Source organism: Gobio gobio, assembly GCF_949357685.1.
Source record: "Gobio gobio genome assembly, chromosome: 15".
Classification (NCBI taxonomy): domain Eukaryota; kingdom Metazoa; phylum Chordata; class Actinopteri; order Cypriniformes; family Gobionidae; genus Gobio; species Gobio gobio.
Window position 1 is genome coordinate 48,322,521 of NC_137108.1, and position 11,875 is coordinate 48,334,395.

Here is an 11,875-nt window from a genome sequence, read left to right on the forward strand (position 1 = left end):
ACACTAAAATCTGAAGTCTTTGATCGGTAGTTTGACATGTTCACCGGCAGGCGATTAATGACCGCTGCGATCAAATTTGACCTTGGACGAAATTCTGTGTTAGAAGTGTTAGAAGATTTGCCGCGCAGTCCTGCAGTGTGACTTCTACGACGACCGTCAAATTATCTTTGTTTTTCAAAACCATGACCAAAATGGGCACACCCTTTCAATCCTGCGTGTAATGCCGCTCACTGTCACCAAACGCGTCATTGTTTGATGATATAAAACTCCAGGCGAGTTTTTGCGTGCGTCCGTTTTTAGCACACGCCTTGACTATCGTACAGTCGGACATTAAATGACAACTGAGATCTTACAGTGTGACATGGCTTACAGCGGGGATCATGTTCTTGTAGTCTGACAACCAATAATCATAAAGGACTATTATAAACCGCACCGTGTGCACCTGGCTTTAGAGTGGTTTTCAAACCTGTCCTGAAGGCACCCCAGCCCTGCACATTTTATATGTCTCCCTTATCAGACACACCCAATTTAGTTATTGTAGTCGGAGTTGACTCCATAGACAGTAAAAGAAATGGACACAGCGACCCCATAGACTTCAACACAGAAAAGTGAAGTCAATTAGAAGCACTCACTTCCTGATGGCTGAGCATGCACTGCGCAGCCTCAGACTGAGCTTGACGACGTAGATGTGACGCGAGCAACTTGTCTGACAGTTGTAAGTCTTCTAGTAGTTGTGCAAAATCAAATCTAAAAAAAATAAATAAATAATAATAAGATCTTGCAGAGACTGAGAGCGTGAGCTGGAGCAACTTTTGCTAAGTATTCTGATAAATTATTATTTTGTCATAGGACTTTATGCCTCCACATCCCCCCAATTGCCTCATAGACAGTAAAAGATTGCCTGCGAGCTTCTCCTCGGGTCTATACGGTAATTTCTCTACTGTGCGACAGTCACGTGGTTATGACGCGTTATGATCGTTAGCCTATTTTTACAAAAACGGCTTCTACGGGGCCATAGTGTAAGATACAAGGTAATGGAGTCTTTTATACATTGTTGTGTTTCTCTAGAAATAAACAATTTACAAATGGAGTCTTTAAACGCCTCAGATGTAAAGTTGTTCGCTGTCAAAGTGACGCCAAAATGAATGGGAGTCAATGGGATGCTAACAGCAGGTGATGGCTTGGTTTAAAATGGCTGCCCCTATGGAAGGTACGCTTTCCGGGTGATGGATTACCCCCTTGGTTGAATCAGGTGCGATAATTGAGGGAGACACAAAATGTGGAGGGCTGAGGTGCCTCCAGGACAGGTTTGAAAACCACGGTGTTAGAAAGAGAACATTGTGCTTGGTAAATTATCGTCAAACCAAACCTGGGTCTCCAGCCAACAAAGTTAAAATCCCATCTGGCTAGTAGACGTATTTTAGTGGCCGTTCGAACGCATGAGCATTTACATTACACAAGCAATCAGGTCAAATTAGTTTTGCACGACCTCTGGAAGTGGACAAGTTCAAAACATTTTACACCTGTATTTAGCGTAGTCCACTTGTGAGCCGACCAAAATGCATCTTAATACCAGTTGTAAACAGGGCCTGAGAGTCACCCTTCAACATTTCGGTTGTTGAATTCATAAGTGCACAATTAAAGAGCACCTATCATGGAATTTTGAAATTTACCTTTCATGTAGTGTGTAACATAGATCCAAGTGAACAAAAACATCCTGCATAGTTTGAAATATGACAGTGCACCGTATATATATAGTTATTTTCTTTCAAAAGTAAGAGTTGACTCCGAGTCATTTTTAAGAATCGTTAGAAGACCGAAGCTTTTTCTCTGACTAGATGACGTCAACTTGTCAAGTTATTTGAATACGATACGCTCACTTATTGCGCTCCAAGACGCCAGTGAAAACTAGAAAACATCATGGCGACGAGACAGTGTGTTCTGAAGTGCGACTCAAAAGCAAACTTCTCATCTGCCCAAGGATGAGCATTTGAAGACTAAGTGGCTTGAAGACAAACCATACATCGTCGCGATTGAGTGTTTATTAGTCGTCAAATGTATGTTTCGCGATCTCAGGAAGCTTTTATTATGGACTTCTATTATGGCACATGTTTCTTCTTCGTCTGTCTGTACATGGACTACATGTGCACAGAGCGCCCTCCGGCTGCCAGTATGAATTGAAAACAACACATAAGAGACTCAATCGCTCATGATTAGGCTATATCTGCGCATTTTGAGGAAGTATTGAATAAAAAAAAAAACACTCCTCTGTTTAGAAATTTGACACAGACATATGAGAATCTATCCATATGTCTCCTCATCTGCACACTTTTGAACTAAAAGCCCTGAGGGATGTTGATTTGTCGCGAGTCTTCGTGAGGAGAATAGAGGAGTTTTTTTGTGAATGAGATCAGCTGAGGCTCATATTACAATCAAACGGTACAGACGAGGTTTTCATAATCATAACTCCTGACACATATTAACAAATTACTGTCACTATAAGACTTTGATGGGCGTTCCGTTTCCGAAAATATCTGCACAGACTATACCAATCACAACTGACTGGGTCATCGGACCAATCGCCGCAGATTAGCGTCACGTAAAGGCGGGGTTTGAAAAGTGAATCACTAAAGGAATCATTTGAGAATCGCTGTCAAAACAGGTAAAAATAAATGCATATTATAAGAAAACTAAAGTCTTTTGTCATTGCATGCATGCAAAACTGTTGTTGGGGACTTCTAAAACAATATTTGGAACATTTTAAATGCCATGATAGGTGCTCTTTAAAATGATGTGAAGCCCTGAGGCTGGTCTTGTTGACACTTGCCATTAAAATCCAGCCAAACCTAGTACACCTACAATAAAACACAGGTGTAAAACCTGTTAAATGTGTAGTAGAACAATGCTCTTGACTTCGATTTAAGATCTATAGTTACTAAATGTACAAGGGTGAAATCTCATAAAACCTGTCAAGAACATTTCTTCCCTACACCAAAGAGAAAGAAATAACTCATATTTGTGTATATTTTGTGACATTTGTCATGCATTTTGTGCATCATGATGAGTATTAAGAGGCATATTTCACCCAAAATATGATATTTTAAATGATGTCTGCAACCAAACAAACAGTTGATGAGCCCCATTGACTTCTATAGTATGGAGGGGGGGCTTCAAAGCCCAATTGGCTATGAAGCCAATTAGGTCCATCAACTGTTGGGTTATGGACGTTCTTCAAAATACTGTTGGTGTTCAACAGTAGAAAGAAATTCATACAGGTTTGGAGAAACTTGAGGGTGAGTAAATAAAAAAAAAATTGTTTTGGGTGAACTATCCTTTTAATAGAAAAACATACATTGCCATTCAAAAAGGTTGATCTGTAAGATTTTTAATGTTTTTAGAAGAAGTCTCTTCTGCTCACAAAGGCTGCATTTATTTTTAAAAAAAAATAATATTTTTTTTAAAGTAATATTGTGAAATATTAAAATGTAAAAGAACTGTTTTCTATGTGAATATATAGTAAAATGTAATTTATTCCTGTGACCAAAGCTGAATTTTCAGCATCATTCCTGCAGTCTTCAGTGTCACATGATCCTTCAGAAATCATTCTAATATGATCAATTTAATGTGTCCTTGCTGAATACATTTATTAATTTCTTTAAGTTCTTTCCCAAAATAAATAAATTCTTACTGACCCAAAACATTTAAACGGTAGTACAATGTTGCAAAAGCTTTCCATTTCCGATAAATACTGTTCTTTTGAACTTTCTAGTCAAAAAAAAAACGTGTGGACGTCAAGGTTTCTTGAGCAGCAAATCATCATATGAGAATGATTTCTGAAGGATCATGTGAACGGTTATTAAAAATAACAGTTATTTTACATTAATAATATTTCACAATATTACCTTTTTGTTTTTTAAATAAAATAAAATGCAGCCTTGGTGAACATAAGAGAAATGCATTAAAATTCTTACAGATCAAACTTTTGAGCGGCAGTGTACATACATCATATATAACCATAAAACTAAATCTTTTGGTTAGTAATTTGCATTTGGTGGAGAGGTTTCTTAATTAAAAATATCAATGCAAAAAGGGTCCGTCATGAACCCTAAAAGAGGACTCATTATCCTTGTGCAAAATATAACCCTTTTAATATAATTTTGGGGGTTCAGGGTTTGAATGAGAAATCCTCATGCTTTGTTGTGCATCATTACTAGTAGCACAATCCCCTCTTTCACTCTACAACAAGCCCCTCCCCCACCTCTAACTCCACCCTCAAGTCTGAAACCAGTCTGGGGGCTTCCCTCCATTCTCACACAATGAGACCAAAGCTCACAGCATCCCTCGCTTCAGAGACTCAGTGATGCTGCACCGCATTACATCATGGCCCAATCGGAGTAATTCCCGGCCATAAGCATCATTCCCATTCCTACTAAAGCTTAAGCTCCGCCCTCAATCTAACCCCTCACGTTTGTGGCATGTGCCCAACGTTTTCGATGGTTTCCTTAATGCACATTAAGGCTGCAGCGGCTCTGTAGCAAGAGCCCTTGATAGGTGACACCAAAACATTTAGCATTACCGTACACATTTATGATCATAAACAATCATCCACTGCGCAAGAGTTAACATGACCAGTTGCATGCATGAGCACAAACGTATACATGCACATAACGTAGGAACATCTACAATATGCCTGATGTGAACACCGACTCAGCCTAGTTAATATTCAAACTTGATTTAAAATACATCACATTTAAAAAAACACATTGACTTTTTTGCTCTTTACCAACTTTACGCCAACATAGTAAGTTGTCTATGCAATTATGAAATCAGAGTCTGTAATGGACTCAAGTTGTCAAAAGTGATGGATCTGAGACACATTTAAATACCAGGTGTAAGGGTCAAGCCGTTTCAGCTCAGCTGACCATTTGTGATTGAAACAGATAGCAACTGTAAACAGGGCTGTGAATATTCAGCTCGAGGAGACATGACTTTACATTTATTCATTTTACACTTTTATCCAAAGCGACTTACAACTGAGGAATTCAGGAAGTGATCATACATGAAGAGGGGAATAAACCGCAAAAAGTGCTTAAAATACTGTTTCGGACATTGCTTAAGAGTAGCATAAAGCTAGAATTAAGGGATTTTTTTTGTGAATACATGAATATCAGTAGTCTAAACCAAACAGCTACCATTCACACGTCTACATTAATGACAAGAAAATACAAATCACATTTGCATGAGGCATTTAACCCCCAAGCCGACACTAAAATGGCCCTCATCTGAAGACAAAAAGTCCCTCCCAAATGTGCCACACACACAGGTTTGACCTGAATTTAAAAAGTAATTGTAGGAGTAAATTTCTTCTAAAATCACAATGATCTGAAATATCTTTCAAATGCAATGCATTTCTACTTATCTTGTCTACACAAAGATCAAATCAAAAATGTGAATATTAGAATAACCGAGCTGTTTAGGTCCAATGGTACATGCCATCAAAACTTAATTTCCAACAATGTTATTGAGCCACTTTACAATAGTAAGCCATCATGAAATATTACAGAAACAACCCTGTTTCCTGGATTTTACAAACCTGCATTCAATACAATGTCTTCAAAATCAACCAATACTCTTTTCCATTATGAAGAACTCAATTGAAAGTTGTGGTTAAAATGTCTTATTTATGCCTGACCAAAACCTGGGGCCAACAAGATTTCATAAAGAGGATCCATAATGAGCAGCGTATGAGGTTTACAACAGTGGTTTGGCTAATCTTTCTACATCCAGTACTTAAGAAACTTACTCATATGAAACCATTTTAAAAATAAATAAAATACAATGACTTGTGGTTGAATTTAGGGTGATGGGTCAGGGACACATTTAGCATCTAACATCTTTATGATACCAAATACAGATGCAAACATCGATCATTCACTGCGCAAGCGTTAACATGACCAGTTACATGCAAATATAAATGAGCACAAAAATATTCATGCACAAAACGTAAGAACAGCTACAAAACGCCTGATGTGAACACAAGATCATGTGAAACAAATACTCAGTTAATATGCAAATTTGACTAAAATTACATCACATTTAAAAATATAAATCACACAAAACTGACTTTTTTGCGTGTTACCAACAGTCCAACGTAGTAAGTGGTCTACGCCATTATGAAATCAGAAAGTCCGTAATGGAAAGAATTTGTCAAAAGTGATGGATTTGAGACGTTTAAATACCAGGTGTAAGGGTCAAGCCGTTTCAGCTCAGCTGACCATTTGTGACCGGATTGATTGAAACAGATCGCAACTGTAAACACTAACAGGGCTGTGAATATTCAGCCCCAGCAGCTCTAGACTAGAGGCATGAATATCAATAGAGTAAACCCAACGGCTACCATTCACATGTCTACATTAAATAACAAAAAAAATACAATTACATTTGCATGAGACGTTTGATCCCCAAGCCGACACTCAATTCACTGAGATGGCTCTCATCTGAGGACAAAAAGTCCCCCCACAGGTTTAACCTGAATTTAAAAAGTAATAATTGTTGTAAGAGTAAATTTCTTATAAAATCAAAACGATCTGAAACCTCTTTCAATGCATATCTACATATCTTGTTTATACAAAGATCAAAACGTGGATATTAACATAACCAAGCTTAGGTCAAATGGTACATGCCACTTTACAATAGTAAACCATCATTAAATATTACGGGAATAACTGTTTTCTGGAATTCACAATACAATGTCTCCAAATCAATCAATAATCTTTCTTCAGTATGAATAACTCAATATCAACCCAACAATATTTCATAAAGAAGATCCATAATGAGCAGGGTATGAGGTTTATACAACAGTAGTTTGGCTAATCTATCTATATACACAGTAATTAAACCTACTCATTTAAAAAAATATAAAAGACTTGAGTGAATTCAGGGTGATTGGGACACTTTTTGCCATTAAGATGACTTGGGAAAAAGTGTCCCAATCAAAGAATTCCCCAAATAAAGCACATTTACAATACTGCAAGGTTAAAAAATAAAATAAAAAACTCATTCAATTGACGGTAGTAGCTATGTGTTGCATTTGTGGGAATGGTTTACCACCAGTAGCACCACATAGCCTATTAGTAGACTATGATAAGATACAGTTATTATAAAGCAAGAGTTTGGCAATTGAATCCAAAAAGTATTTTTAAAAACGGGGTAGTCCTACCTATATAACTCCCAACTTGCGTTGACACATTTGTCATGTGTCTGTCATGACACTCATCCATCTTTTTATTGTATTTCTTACCTGATGATATGGGCCGCCGTGAAGTGAGAGTGCCAGAAAAGTGAAGGCACACAATGTTCCTCCACATTATATACGAAGACCGGTCCGCCTATAGATTCAGTAGGGGGCGTGGCCGACTGAGCACGTTGAGGACCGTGTGGACGTGCGGACCCTCAATGTTGTTGATTAATGATTGCGTGTTTAGACGTAGAACAACACAACTTGCACGTTTCCCTCGTCGCAACAGTCGTGTTTTTACATTTCGGACGGGTTTGGGACATCGTTGACATGTTCTGATTGATTTTTTATCAATGATAAACAGCTGCGTGTCTGAGTAGAATTGCTTTGTCAATAAACCATGATTTACTCATCGTGTTATCTTGGAACTCACGCTCAAATGGGGCTTTAGTTTTCCAAGTATTTGTTCTGGTATCCACGAATTGGCGCCTCAACGGAAAATACGCGAGGTTTCGCTCAGCAAACACTGAAAAACGGTAATTTCAGTGTTTATGGAGTAAAATTCAATCTCTTTACACATCTAATACATATTTTAGACCATAAACAATCTAATCATCCTTCTTTTTTAGTCATGTCAGGTCAACCAACCGTCAATCCGTTTTAAATGTTGACTATCCGTTGGCCATACCCGCATTGTAACGAATTAGCAGATCAACCAGATACATGATCATCTAAAAACCAACAAATGAGCAGGTCACTAAGCCACATGATCATTAGAAACAATATTCAACAGTTTAAAATGAACTTTCCAGCAGAAAATACTTTTTCTGCCATTCATAAACGATCACAACATCATCTCAGGCGTGTTTGTAACGCGTTTGCCTCAACGGATTATAAGGACAATAATCGGTCTGATATTTATTACTACAAGATATCTGTGCTCTCGAGTCTCAACAAGAAATACGTGTCTTAAATGTGGGTTTAAAATTTTGTCAACATTTCTTTTGGGCGTCCCTTGGCTCCAGGAATGTGTAGGCCACATATACATGTGCTGAGTAAGCGATTTCCAGGGAACACGTTCCCACTCTCATAGAAAATATTGCCAGAAAAGGAAGCAAAACAGGTTTTACACCAACCGTGTTTCACTATTTGAGGTGTTGCTGAGATTAAAATGTTTATTTGATCCTATTTTGCTGAGAAAACCGAGCGATATGTTTTAGTTAACAAATAGCTCCACATGCTGGACAGTGAAAGAATGGCCGCTTGAAACATTATAACGAATTAGCGAACAGCACCTAAACAAAAAAATACGAGGTTCCGCCCAGAAAAGACCGAGAAAAGATCTCGCTTCATTGTTTATGGAGTGATGCTGTATCTTTACAGATATAATATATATATTTTAGACTATATATCGAATTAAGTTACCCCTATTTTCTTTTTTTTTTCGTCATGCAGCACAGGTCAACCAACCGTCAATCCGTTTAAATGTTGCTTTTCCGTTTGTCATACTCGCTTATTTGTAACGAATTAGCATCTAAAAACGAACAAATTAGCAGGTCACAAGCCACATACTATAGCTACTATGTTCAACACTGTTTAAAAATAACTTTCCAGCAGAAACCCTGTTTTTTTCTTCGTACAAAAACGATCACTACATCGTCATGTTTGTAACGCGTTTGCCTCGTACAATAATCGGTCTGATATATTCGTAGCCTACAAGATCTCTGTGCTCTCGAGTCTCAACAAGAAATACATGTCTTTAAATGGTTTTAAATTTTGTCAACATTTCTTTTGGGCTCCAGGAATGGCCGCATATAGTGCTGAGTAGGCGATTTCCAGGGAACACATTCCCACTCTCATAGAAAATATTCACAGAAAAGGAAGTAAAACGGGTTTTACATCAGTTGTGTTTCACAAATGGAGGTGTTGCTGAGGTTAAAATGTTTATTTGATCCTATACTGCTGAGAAAAGCGCGTGAGGAGCGATATAAGGTAACAAAATAGCGCCACCTGCCGGGCAGTGAATTAATTAACTCTTGAAACATTTTCCCTCGTTTATTAAACGGCTGTGACATCTAGCGAGAAACAAATGTAACTACAACAATACAACATATTTTGGTGATCCTTGAACAACATTCCTTTCCGAAAACAGTCCTAAACCATAGCTATTCATAAAATCAGAGGATAGGCGAATAACACTGATGTAGAAGCACTTAACAAACCTAAACTTGACAGAAAAGTGTCACTCAAATCTGGGTAGAACTTTATTTTACAGTCCTTTTCCCCATGTACATACTATGTACTCATTATAGTAATTACAATAACTACACTGTAAAAAAAATATTGTTGGTTTAACTTTAAAAAAGTAAGTAACCTGTTTGCCTTAATTTTGAGTTCATTGAAATTAAAAATTTGAGTTAATACAATGAAGGACATTGGTTTAATAAATAGAAACTCAAAATATTATTGTATCTGAACCACATAAATAAAAATGTGGTGATAAATCATGAAAATAGCAAAATATGGCATGTTTCACTGCATTATTACAAATAAAACACACAATTACGCAATATGTTTACGAAATATTTTAATGATATTTGAATAAAGGGTGATGTCGATTCTCAAATGTTCATTGTATTAACTCAAATTTTTAATTTCAATGAACTCAAAATCTGAAGCCAACCAGGTAACTTACTTTTTAAATATTTTTTTACAATGTAGGTACTACTACTCCGAACCTACCCCTAAACCTAACCTTAAATTCTATCATAATTTACTCACCCTCAAGTTGTTCCAAACCTGTATGAGTTTCTTTCTTGTTCTGAACACAAAAGAAGATATTTTGAATGTCTCTAATGGAAGTCAATGGGGTCCATCAACTGTTTAGTTCCCCATATTCTTCTTCTTTTGTGTTCAGAACAAGAAACAAATTCACACAGGTTTGGAGCAACTTGAGGACGAGTAAATGATGACGGAATTTTCATTTTTGGGTGAACTATCCCTTTAACCCATATAGTTAACCATAACCTTATATTACCCAATACTTTCTTAGGTAAGTACACCGTGAGTACACATACTGTAAAATAGTGCAACCCAAATCTGATTGGTTGACGGGAATGTTGATCCAGGAACATGTACTTGGTGAAATCACGTTCAGCCTTCATGCACCGTACCTTCAAACACTATTTGTTAAGAGATTTTTCAGATAAGAAACATGAAATCTCAGTGACCTAATAGGCAATTGACATTTAAGTGCACTTGATTGCCATTTGCTTGTGTGGTAAAACCTAAAATTGTAAAAAAAAAATGTAATTTGCAATAACAAGATGATCATTTGATAATAATGAACTGGGTTTTATTACAACTTAATTGTTTATTTATCTGTATATATATATATATATATATATATATATATATATATATATATATATATATATATATATATATATATATATATATATATATATATATATATATATACATATACATATACATATACATATATATATATATATATATATATATATATATATATATATATATATATATATATATATATATATATATATATATATACATATATACATATATATATATATACATATATACATATATATATATATATATACATATATATATATATATATACATATATATATATATACATATACATACATATATATATATACACATACATATGAAATTATTGTGTATAAATACACACATGCATGTTTATATTTACAAAAAATGTATATACAACTATATAAATATATATACATGCAAATATTTACACAGTACACATTTATTTTGGATCGATTTGACAACACTTATATATATTCTGTCTAACATCTAACAAGTTTGTTTATATATATATACTCAAAATATTTGTGTGTATATATATATATATATATATATATACACACACAAATATTTGTGTGTGTGTGTGTGTGTGCATGTCACATTACATACATGTGTTTAGATGCAATTAATAGATATGACAGCACTTACACACATATATAAAAAAAAAATATATATATATATATATATATATATATATATATATGTATGCTGTCTAACATCTAACAAGTTTGTTTTTATGTGTGTGTGTGTGTGTGTGTGCGCATGTCACATTACATACATGTTTAGATGCAATTAATCGATATGACAGCACTTATATATGCTGTCTAACATCTAACAAGTTTGTTTATATATATATATACTCAAAATATTTGTGTGTATATATATATATACACACACACAAATATTAGTGTGTGTGTGTGTGTGCATGTCACATTACATACATGTGTTTAGATGCAATTAATCGATATGACAGCACTTACACACACATATATATATATGTATGCTGTCTAACATCTAACAAGTTTGTTTTTATGTGTGTGCGCATGTCACATTACATACATGTTTAGATCCAATCAGATCTAATCGATATGACAGCACTTATATATATATATGCTGTCTAACATCTAACAAGTTTGTTTATATATATATATGTGTGTGTGCATGTCACATTACATACACGAGTTTAGATGCAATTAATCATAAAGATATGTTGTTTTTTTACGAGGTCATCAGTTCTAATTATATTTAGCATGTGCAAAAGATGACAAAGATGATATA